This window comes from Schistocerca cancellata, chromosome 7 (genome assembly GCF_023864275.1).
Source record: "Schistocerca cancellata isolate TAMUIC-IGC-003103 chromosome 7, iqSchCanc2.1, whole genome shotgun sequence".
Taxonomy (NCBI): Eukaryota; Metazoa; Arthropoda; class Insecta; order Orthoptera; family Acrididae; genus Schistocerca; species Schistocerca cancellata.
Window position 1 is genome coordinate 376,228,344 of NC_064632.1, and position 12,130 is coordinate 376,240,473.

The 12,130-nt window shown below is 43.2% G+C and overlaps 1 non-coding gene across 1 annotated transcript; it reads right to left on the bottom strand.

Moving 5' to 3' along the window:
- Positions 1–2,703: 2,703 nt before the first annotated feature.
- On the bottom strand, positions 2,704–2,778 carry Trnat-ugu (transfer RNA threonine (anticodon UGU)). The gene has a single exon. It is a non-coding gene; the product is annotated as a tRNA-Thr (tRNA).
- Between the last annotated feature and the right edge of the window lie 9,352 nt (positions 2,779–12,130).

Sequence of the window (12,130 nt, forward strand, 5' to 3'; positions counted from 1 at the left end):
ATGCGCAACCTTGTTTACGCAACTCCTGTTGCATCAGAAGAGGATCTGGTTGCCCGGATAGTAGCAGCAGCAGGAACAATTCAGGATACTCCTGAGGTTTTTGCCCGTGTCAGACAGAACGTGATCTGTCGGTGTAACCTTTGTTTACGTGTCAATGGAGGCATTTTTGAAAATCTACTGTAATTGAAATTGGGTTGTGTTAATGTGTTGTCTCTTGGTCATAAAAAATGGAAAAGTGTTTGTTGGTTTAATTAACTTGCCACCAGAGAAACCTTCCTCTACTGGTTTAAATAAACCTCATAGGGCCGGCCGGTGTGGCCGTGCGGTTAAAGGCGCTTCAGTCTGGAACCGCGTGACCGCTACGGTCGCAGGTTCGAATCCTGCCTCGGGCATGGATGTGTGTGGTGTCCTTAGGTTAGTTAGGTTTAATTAGTTCTAAGTTCTAGGCGACTGATGACCTCAGAAGTTAAGTCGCATAGTGCTCAGAGCCATTTAAACCAAACCTCATAGGAAAAAATGACATTAGGGAAAAATATTTGTTTTGATGTCCCCTACAACCTCCCAGAGTTTGTCTCCCAGAGTTTGTCGGTTTAAATACTTTTCACCCTGTATATGTGCTTCATAACCAGTCAGTAACGGCGGTAAGATGGAAGCTAGGGAGAGGCCGACTACTTTCTGCTAGCGTCGAGAGATGGCAGCAGTGAGGGTGGCGGTGTGCTCATTTGTAGGCGTCACAGGCAGTCGGAAGCGAGCGTTTATCACGTCGCGCCGCTAATGCATTCCAGGGTCCCCATTGTCAAGGCGACAATGGCTGCAGGGGGCCCTCCTTCTGGTTGGCCGGACACGACAGGCTCTCGATCGTCTTCCAGTACAAGTGCCCCGTCGTACCAAGAGCAGAAACTGATGAATGCCTCTATTAGGGGGAAAGCGCCGAAGAGCGTCACCACCAACGTAGGCCACACGTTCTAACTCCGGAGAAAAAGGAAAATCGTCCTTTAACATAGAGTAATTCACCATCAACTGTTCTGGCTGTTGATAACTGCAGCGTTAAATTAATCCTTAAGTACTACGGACGTTGACAGGAACACAACTGTTAATATGGAGGGGTCTTTCAGATTTCACAAACATTTGAACATTTTTTTGTTTTTGAGAAACTATACAACAGAATGGACCAGAACTATTTGCAAGAGATGTAAGAGTTAATAAAATAGCAAAGAACTACGCTTTGTCAAAAAATACGTACAACTAGAAAAGCATGCCTAAACATTCAAATGGCCCTAAGCACTATGGGACTTAACATCTGAGGTCATCAGTCCCCTAGACTTAGAACTACTTAAACCTAACTAACCTAAGGACATCACACACATCGATGCCAGAGGCAGGATTCGAACCTGCGACAGTAGTAGCAGCGCGGTTCCAGACTGAAGCGGCCGGCTCTAGGAATTCAAAACTAACACACTCTACCATAGTGGCAAGACCAGAATGTATACGCTTAAACTATGAGCTCGGTAGATCAGAGGTATTAGACAGACGGATTATTATAAAAATAATGGGTGCTATACAAACTACCGATGGTTGGGAAATGAAAAGCAACGAGATGATCTACGAAAACATGGAAAAGATATCAGAAGCAAATGGAAAAGTGGAGGTTAATCTTCTTTGGACACCTCTACTGATTGAATGAGAACAGGCTAACGAAACAAATATTCCTACAGTTCTGAAAAAAAAATCGACTATAGCATGTATTACAGAAAAAAACTAGAAAGAAACACCATCAAAGAATTGGAAATAACGAAAGCAAAGCCTTTAAAAATGAAACAGTAAATTAAGATGGCTTTTAGGGCAGAAGAAATATGAACTCTAGAACAACAAGAGTGGAGGGAAGGAGAACACGACATGAGAAGATGGAATACTGGAAAAACAGAACACAACGACAAAGATAAAAGAGGAAATGAAGCTTTTAGAATCTAATTGGTCAACATGAAGATGTACAGGCACATATTTTATCTATAACTGATAAGAAATTGTAATTTTTTATAGAAAAAATGGTTCAAATGGCTCTGAGCACTTAACTGCTGAGGTCATCAGTCCCCTAGAACTTAGAATTACTTAAACCTAACTAACCTAAGGGCATCACACACATCCATGCCCGAGGCAGGATTCGAACCTGCGACCGTAGCGGTCGTGCGGTTCCAGACTGTAGCGCCTAGAACCGCTCGGTCACTCCGGCCGGCTTTTTTATAGACAGACAGTTGGGAAAAGTCCGAGCTGCCACTAACAAATTAACATAGAGAGGCTGTGTTCCGGCGTAACGACAGGCGCCGTCACGAAGATGAAGAACGCAAGAGCAGAGGGAGGCTGTGAGACGACGTCAGCCAATAGCCCGGCTGTCTAAGACCGCACCACGACAGGAGTGACCTCTAGCCGAAGAGAATATAAGGGCCGCTCCTGCCAGCCTCGACCGCACATTATAAGACGGACACAAGTCGACCCGGATTAGAAGAGAGCACTGGAAGAGCTGTTACTTGTCATCCATATCCATTACTTGCATGGACATTCTATATAGCGAAAGACATTATTTGCATGTCGCCAATACCTTGCGACACGACATTGTAAACCAAAGTTAAGCATTAGAATTACATATTAATACCTTCAGCTGCTGACGGGCGTTGATTTATATCAACGGGGACAGGTGAAAATGTGTGCCCCGACCGGGACTCGAACCCGGGATCTCCTGCTTACATGGCAGACGCTCTATCCATCTGAGCCACGGAGGGCACAAAGGATAGTGCGACTGCAAGGACTATCTCGCGCACGCCTCCTGCGAGACCCACATTCTCACCTTATATGTCCACACACTACATTCGTAGTGTCCCTACCCAACACACTCATTACTCGTGGAAGACATTCGGGTAATATGTGTGCATCCGCACAGAAGAAGATCATAGGCGGTTCAAAATGTTCAAATGTGTGTGAAATCTTATGGGACTTAACTGCTAAGGTCATCAGTCCCTAAGCTTACACACTACTTAACCTAAATTATCCTAAGGACAAACACATACGCCCATGTCCGAGGGAGGACTCGAACCTCCGCCGGGACCAGCCGCACAGTCCATGACTGCAGCGCCCTAGACCGCTCGGCTAATCCCGTGTCATGGCCGGTGTTGCCAGAACTATATACTTATATGGATATGGTGTCTGTTCTTTCGGACATGTCCGAAAGAACAGACACCATATCCATATAAGTATAAAGTTAAGTATTGTCACTCTACTTTATTGTAATAAAAACCATTAATGTGATTTGCTTGAACTGTTGTATAGCCATCCGAGAAAGCAGCATCCTTTAGGCACCCCAAAATGGGGCAGGACCCCAACAGGTTGTATCGTGAATGCATTTGCCAAGTTGTTTCTGTCTGTCTCTCCACCTCGGTTTGTGTGCTGCGTTCACGCTTATCCCTTCGCAGTTAATTAAGGGCAGGCTCTACTTTGAAACTTCAGTTTCTTCAAAAACATTGTAATGACTATTAGACATCGCTGAAGTGTTTACTCTTAGATCGCAAAACTATCTGGCTGTACTTGAATTACAAGTACGTCTAAAAAATATTTGCAATATGTACAGCATGAGGGGTCGTGACACATTGACTGCTGCCACAGTAGTCGAGATATTACCTGTCTATCAGAGGCCTGCATCTGATGCACTGATGACAAGACACGAAATGCAAATGAAAGTTTGCACAGTGATATTTGGTCGAAGAGTTCCAAAAAGAGAGAAAAAGAAAGAAAAAGATAGTTAGGTTTTTTTAGAAGATGTTTCTAAGTTCAGATGGGATGTTTGACGACTGAAGAGAGCAGGAGTCCCCCCACGCCTTTATCACCCTCCTAGAAGAAGATCTGCTTATCTAGAGATCAGCGACAGCTCAGGCAGTCTACAAGACGTTGCTTGCAGAAGGAAAAATTCAAGGAAAAGGCTACACTGGCCTGGAAATTACAAGAAGAATAAGGCTCGCAGGAGCAGGAAGGGAAAACATATGGTGCTGGCGAATTTTAATGGGTTTGTGTCTTGTACTAGCATTCATTTTAATAAAATTTTAAAATCCATTTTCCCGGAAGTTTGTTTATCTAAGTTCGGTGCAAACTATTTATCCTCAATAATAAACAATAAGAATAAAAATTTTGCAGGAAGAAGTCTTGAAGCATTTGCATACTTCTATGCATGAAACATGGTCGGAAACGCAGTTTTTCTATTTTGCTATCGTATTTATGTACCAATAATTAAAGCAAATTATAGTTTGAAAGTTGAAAAGAAATACTGAAAGTAAAGTAACAAAATTTCTCATAAAACGAATGCAAAGAACGGTTGAGCAAAGAGCAATATCTTGTGAATGTAGCTAAAAAATCTGGATTGTGAAACTTTAGGTCTGAGTAATAAAAGTTGGTTTTCAAGAATACCATTAAATCATATTAAAAATTCATAAGTAAGAAAAAATGAAGTTACGCCCTTCAAATGATGGGTAATACTATTTTTTACGTGAAAGACAGCATTTTAAAAGCCGGTTGACATCAGCAAAGTAGAAGAAAATTTAAATTATTGAGTAGAGTCTCTCAAGCTGCAAATTGCGTCAAAGACTGCAACGCACATATCCAGTCTACTCCAAATCCTGAAGCCGTAGTTGGTCTGTTTCTGCCCACAAATTTGTACGGGTCAGAGGTTCCTCGGTAGATGTCTCCCGCCGCGAAAATTCTTTGTCTTTTAGTAGGACTTTCTTCCTCGTCAGTTCCCTCTTTTAGCACATATAGCAATAGGATTCTAGGTTTTCTGGATTTTGGTTTCACACACATCTCGGCAGCAGTCGGCACTGTGATTTTTTAAGGCAGTGCTTCCCAGTGCACGTCTGGTACAATGCTACCCCTGAGGGATGCATATGCGCTGCGTGTTTTAATTCGTGAGTATTAAACATCAGTAACTGTTTTTTATTGTTCGGCCTACCGACAATTTTATCGAGACATTCTTCGTTTCTCGCCGTTACGTTTCGCATTACTAGATTAGCTACTTTTACTTGAGTCAGGAAGCTAAATTACAACACGCTGCACTCACACCATATTTTCCTTCCCGGAAGCGAAGCTTCGATATGCCACTACCTACCGAGACGGATGCCGGCATGACTCATTTCACAAAGCCGCGGTCGATTTCCTGTGGAAGCCTTGTCAACTGAAGCGCAGCGTCTAACGATTTCGACATTCGAAACTGTCTTCCTTCAGTATGACACAATGTTTCGGGAAGTGGCGAATTCGCCACGGCATTTCCTTACTTATAAATGACCAATCCTCTATTCCAGTGCTTCCAAACCTGGGGGTAATTACTCTCGAAGGGTAAAATGAAATTTTCTGAGAGGTAAATGCTAAAGAATTCGATTCTGTTTCAGTCACGAAACTAAATTATTTTCAAAAAGTCATTACTATTATCACATTTTTGTAAGACTCTAATACTGATTCTATAAATCAGCAATACTTAACTACTTTTTCTCTGTTATTAGCATTAATGCGGTGGACGTTACATCTTCCCACATAGTCCACCCACAACACACATATGTTGTGCTTTGTACCGTACATCACTGATGATAAAAATGAGACATATACGTAGCATATGCTACATATCTCGAGACAATGTCTTCTCCAAGTTGTAGATAATATCTGCAGTAGTTCAGAAATTACTTCATTACTCACTTCGAAACAGATAAATAAATTAATTGAGAGTAAGACACAGCAGTAACTACATAAGGACCACTGTAGCTCTGTACAGAGTATTATTATTATTATTATTATTATTATTATTATTATTACCGTGGCTAGACATGAACCATTAACAGTGTGAAGTCTTCCAATTTCGGCCAGTTCAGAAGTAAGCAGCGCACCAATCAAGTTATTTACGAACAATAAGTACAGTGCACACATGTTAACTTGGTTGATTTTAAATGGCGTTGCAGTGTGCAGGTCAACCAAGTCCTGCAGTGGGGAAGAGTAATTCAAGAGAGGTATGTTTTGTAACTAATGTCTGCCCTCTCTATGGACAGTCAGTTTTCTTATCTGAGAAGGATTTCTGGGCAGCACTTGCTATGCACTACGAATTCCTTCGTCATTCTTACTGAACACACACACACACACACACACACACACACACACACACACACACACACACACACAAACAAAATCTAAATATCATTCATTTTTCATCATGTTAAAAATAAAAGGGTTCCAAGAAAAGTCTTTCATTCTACAGTTTAGTTAGGTGGTGAGGATACTAGATAATGTCTAATTGCACTCGGGGATAATTGTCTAAGAAAGTTTGGGAATCAATGCCGATTACAATGGGCGAAATCTTCACTTGCATTTCTTAGTGGATATGGTCGGCTTGACCTTTTTTTTTTTAAATATATAACAGAAGTTACTGCGTCACTGTGGACGGTAAATGTTCAATAGAGACAAGAGTAACATAATTTCTGTCTTGTGTAATTTTACGATTCTATTCTGCATAAATTTGGTGTATCTAAAATGCTGCTATAACTGGACCTCATTTTCACTTTTTATATTATTACTTTATTATCTGCAAGCTGCAATACACTTACAGTATTCTGTATATCTAATTTAGTAAGTGGATAATCTTTAAGGGTATTCCCGTTGTAAATGTGAAAGAGAGTGGGCGAAAAAAGAGGCCTTGTTTTGTTCCCCTGATCAATTTTTATTTCATCGTCTTTCTCTCTCCTGTATTTATAATTGTTCTTATTTCACGAAAACAGTTTTGCGCGTTGCCCTAATGAGGCGTGGTTGTAATGTTCCTCTTATTTCAGGTCCCATTGATTTGCCAGTTCTCGCATTATTTCAATTGAAAGTTGCGTGTAAGGTGGATATGTTGCTATGGCAAGCAGGAATGCACGGTGCTGCTACAGGGCATAGGTAGGCGATTCCAAGGGTCGGCAAGCGTACGATCGCCATATCTGACGTTCAGCTACAATTGTGCTTTTTGCCTGAGAAACCGACCATGCGTGAGGGCGTGTGTAGTGTAGCAATGGCAGGCGTCGGCGACAGTTTAACATTTAAGCGCGAAATAGCTACTTTTTTTGTACTACTAGAATCCACTTTTGACAAAATATATGCTAGGGACAGTCTAAAAGTCATTAAAGCTTTTTAACTATTATTACACTACGCAGTAAACTAATGATAGTGGAAACGCTACCGAAAAAAATACGAATCCTTCCGATGTCGCACGAAGTTTGCTAGTGATTCTAGTTGAACGGCAGTCGGCGTTATACTTAGGGGGCATCTCGGTAAAGTGGCTACCATAAGGAAAATGTTGATTTTCTTTGCCGCTATGTCGTACGAGCGTCAGTCAGAAGGTAATGCCTACTTTTTTCCTTCCTTAAATACAGTCTGTTGAGTGAAAAGTTTGAATTTGCCGCTATTCCGCAAAGGTTCATCTCCATCTCACTCCAGTAGTAACTGTCTGTGTCAACAGATGCCAGTACTGCAGTGTCTTGGAAAATGGTCGTCGTCCAAGTTCGTATTAGACAGCAGAATGCGGGAGGTGCAACGCCCATTCGCATTCTTGAATGGCTAAAAGATATATACGGTGATGCAACAGCGGACATCAGCACTGTTGGACTATGGGTTCGTCGCTGTAGCGAAGCTGAAGGGCAAACACCGTTGGCTGACGAAACACGGAGCGGCAGGTCTGTAACTATACAGAGACTCCACACACAGCATTCAGCGAGCTGATGACATCGCGCGTGGTGGCCGCCGGATAGCTACAGATAACTTGTGTCGCATTACCCTCCTCAGTAAAGGCAGTGTGAGGACGACTATTCAACAACTGGCATACTCAACGGTTCGTGCAACTTGGGTACCAAGAATCCCAACCGACAAAATACTGTCCAACTCTTGGAGACGAAACATGGGTTCACTTGTTTTGAACCAGAATCAAATGGTTCAAATGGCTCTGAGCACTATGCGACGTAACTTCTGAGGTCATCAGTCGCATAAAACTTAGAGCTAATTAAACGTAACTAATCTAAGGACATCACACACATCCATGCCCGAGGGAGGATTCGAACCTGCGACCGTAGCGGAAACTCACAGAAGGAGGAAAGTTAACAAACGTGTGATCGGTAGGGAAAGTTATGGCCACAGAATTCTGGGATGCAGAGGGTGTGATTATTTTTTTTTTATTCAACACGTCAGCTTAAAGCACGTCCCCAGCGAGTTCGCCCAACAAAAGCCATGACGCATGTTGTTCTTTTGCATGACAACGATAGACCACACACCACACGTCACGCCACTAAAGAGATTGCGGAAATTGTACGAAAAGTCTTGCTTTATCCCCCATACAGCCCTGACCTGGCACCACCAGACTTCTACCTGTTCGGGCGGTTAAAAGAAGCTCATCGTAGGGTTCACTTTCCTTCGGAAGCAGGACAATGTGTTTAACCACAGTGGAATACATGCCCTTGTTAGAAGATGGACCAAAACTACGGAAATGGCCGGAGATTATATTGATAAGTTAAGTTAGTCGTCAATGTTGTGGTTTTCAACCTATGTAGTTGCATTTGAAACTGTTGACCAAAAATAGACCTTGCTTTTTGACTAACCATTGTGGTTAAACATATGAAATGTATCTGTATAACCTACGTTGAAGCGCCAAAGAAACTGGTATAGGCCTGCGTATTCAAATACCTATATGTATATGTAAACAAGCAGAGCCGGCCGGAATGGCCAAGCGGTTCTATTCGCTACAGTCTGGAACCACACGACCGCTACGGTCGCAGGTTCGAATCGAGCCTCGGGCATATATGTCTGTGATATCCTTAGTTAGGTTTAAGTAGTTCTAAGTTCTAGGGGACTGATGACCTCAGAAGTTAAGTCCCATTGTTCTCTGAGCCATAGTGCTCAGAGCCAAACAAGCGGAATACGGCCCTGCGCGCGGCAACGCTCATGTAAGACAACAAGTGTCTGGCGCAGTTGTTAGATCGGTTACTGCTACTACAATGGCAGCTTATGAAGATTCAAGTGAATTTGAATGTGGTGTAATAGTCGGCGCACGAGTGATGGTACATAGCATCTCCGAGGTAGCGATGAAGTGGATATTTTCCCGTAGACCATTTCACGAGTGTACCGTGAATATCACGAATCCGGTAAAACATCCAATTTCCGACATCTCTGTGGCCGAAAAAAGATCCTGCAAGAACGGGACCGACGACAACTGAAGAGAATCGTTCAACGTGACACAAGTGCAACCCTTCCGCAAATTTCTGAAATTTCAATTCCGGCCCATCAACCAGTGTCAGCATGCGAACCATTCTACGGAACATCATCGGCATGGGCTTTCGGAGCCGGAGGCACACTCGTGTGCCCTTGATGACTGCACGACACAAAGCTTTACGCCTCGCCTGGGCCCGTCAACAGCGACATTGGACTGTTGATGACTGGAAACATGTTGCCTGGACGGACGAGTCTCGCTTCAAAGTGTATCGAGCGGATGGACGTCTACGGGTATGGAGACAACCTCATGAATTCATGGACCCTGCATGTCAGTAGAGGACTGTTCAAGCTTATGGAGGTTCTGTAATGGTGTGAGGTAAAATTGGAGGAATTGGTTATTAACCGACACATTAAGTCGTCGGCTGTCTGCGAATAACCTGGAGGCATTCGAGCGCACGCTACGGACTCTTACCAACAATGTATCTTCTTGCGGACCATTCGTGACCGGAACACCACAACAGGGGAAGTGATGTGATGCAGAGACTACCCTCCACCACACATCGTAAGTTGACCTGGGGGGAGGAGGGCGTTGTAGAGGTAAATGAAGAGGAGTACAATAGTCTTCCGGTAAATCTACATTTCACTGTCCTAACACAGGCCTTTGTGTCGTAGATTACACTGAAAATCCAAAGAAACTGGTACATCTGCCTAATATCGTGTTACCCCCCTGAGAGCACGAACATGGACTCGACTAATATCTGAAATAGTGCTGGAGGTAAATGACACCATGAATCCTGCAGGGCTCTCCATAAATCCGTAAGGGTACGAGGGGGTGGAGATCTCTACCAACCAGCACATATGATCAATAGTGTTCATGTCTGGGGAGTTTGGTGGCCAGCGGACGTGTTCAAACTCAGAAGAGTGTTCCTGGAGCCACTCTGTAGTAATGATGGACATATGGGGTGTCACATTGTCCTGCTGGAATTGTCGGGATACCCAATGGACAGGAATGGATGAAGGTGATCAGACAGGATGCTTACGTATGTGTCACCTATCAGAGTCGTATCTAGACGTGTCAGGGCTCCCATATCACTCCAACTGCACGTGCCTCACACCATTACAGAGCCTCCATCAGCTTGAAAAGTCCCCTGCTGACATGCAGGGTCCATGGATTCACGAGGTTGTCTCCATACCCGTACATGTCCATCCGCTCGATACAATTTGAAACGAGACTCGTCCGTCCAGGCAACATGTTTCCAGTCATCAACAGTCCAATGTCGCTGTTGACAGGCCCAGGCGAGGCGTAAAGCTTTGTGTCGTGCAGTCATCAAGGGTACACGAGTGGGCCTCCGGCTCAGAAAGCCCATGTCGATGGTGTTCCGTAGAATGATTCCCACGCTGACACTCGTTGATGGCCCAACACTGAAACCTGTAGCAATTCGCGGAAGCGTTGCATTTCTGTCACGTTAAACGATTCTCTTCAGTCGTCGTCGATCCCGTTCTTCCAGAATCTTTTTCCGGCCGCAGAGATTTAATGTTTTACCGGATTCCTGATATTCATGGTACACTCGTGAAATGGTCGTACGGGAAAATCCCCACTTCACCGCTGCCTTGGAGATGCTGTGTCCCATCGCTCGAGCGCCGACTATAACGCGACGTTCAAACTTTATTAAATCTTGATAACTGCCATTGTAGCAGCAGTAACTGATCTAACAACTGCACCAGACCCTTGATGTCTTATTTAGGGGTTACCGACACCGGCGTCGTATTCTGCTTGTGACATATCTTTGCATTTGAATACGCATGCGCTTCAGTCTATTTACTTAATGGCGTTGAGCTTCAAGTGGAAAGTATTTCTTTTCGAATCGATGACAGTAGTAGTAGTACAGCCCACTTAGGAACTTCAAACAGGAGGTCAGGCACATCAACATCAATCTGCAAAACTTCTTGAAAGTCAGTACCGCCATTAGACTATTTTTTATTTGCAGTGTTACATTTACACGATCATTATTTCGGCTTGAAAGTGCCATTATCAAGTGTTTTAGGTGTTATACAGTGCCTAAAATGGCATAATGTTGTATTTTAAATACACTAATATGACTGCGGCCCCACATTATGAAAAGAATTTTAAATCTGCAAGACGTCAGTGCAGGACGCCTAACTACAGTTAGAACTTCTAGACTCGGAGTGTCACAGCCAGTTGCATGATTCATTTCGTAGTCAAATAGGCCTTCTGTACTCGTATAAAAACTTTCGTCAACATAAATTTCCACGATTCCAGAGGTTTGCAGTTACGATAATGTCGATATTTTAACTACATACTTGTGCGAGAAACTTTTTTCCAGTGAAGAGAACAAAATCTATGACAGAATCCCGCCTACACATTGTGACGTTAAATTTTTCCTTCGAATTGGCAAAGCTCAAAAAGTGGCACCATATATTGATGCTTTAGCGGATAGCAAAATTAGCAGAATTCATTGAAATCCAATGTTTTCAGTTTAAAGTGTGAATAATCATGAAATGCAAGTTGACGTCAATTTAAACTTCGTTGGAAATTGACATTCTTCATGAAGCTGCACCATTCTCAAGAAGCATGAGAGTTAGTATTCAGCTGCCCGGTGTTCTTCGCCTCATCAATTAAAAGAAATGTCAAACTCGGGACCTCTTCCTTTCGCGGGCAAGCGCTCTACCATCTGAGCTACCCAAGCACACACGAAAGGCAAAGGTCCCGAGTTCGTGTCTCGGCCGGGACAAAGTTTTAATCTGCCAGGAAGTTGCATATCAGCGCACACTCCGCTGCAGAGTGAAAATCTCATTCTGGAAAAGATATGTCTCTTTTCATTGTTATACCTCATCAGTGCAACAATCTTAGAAAATAAAT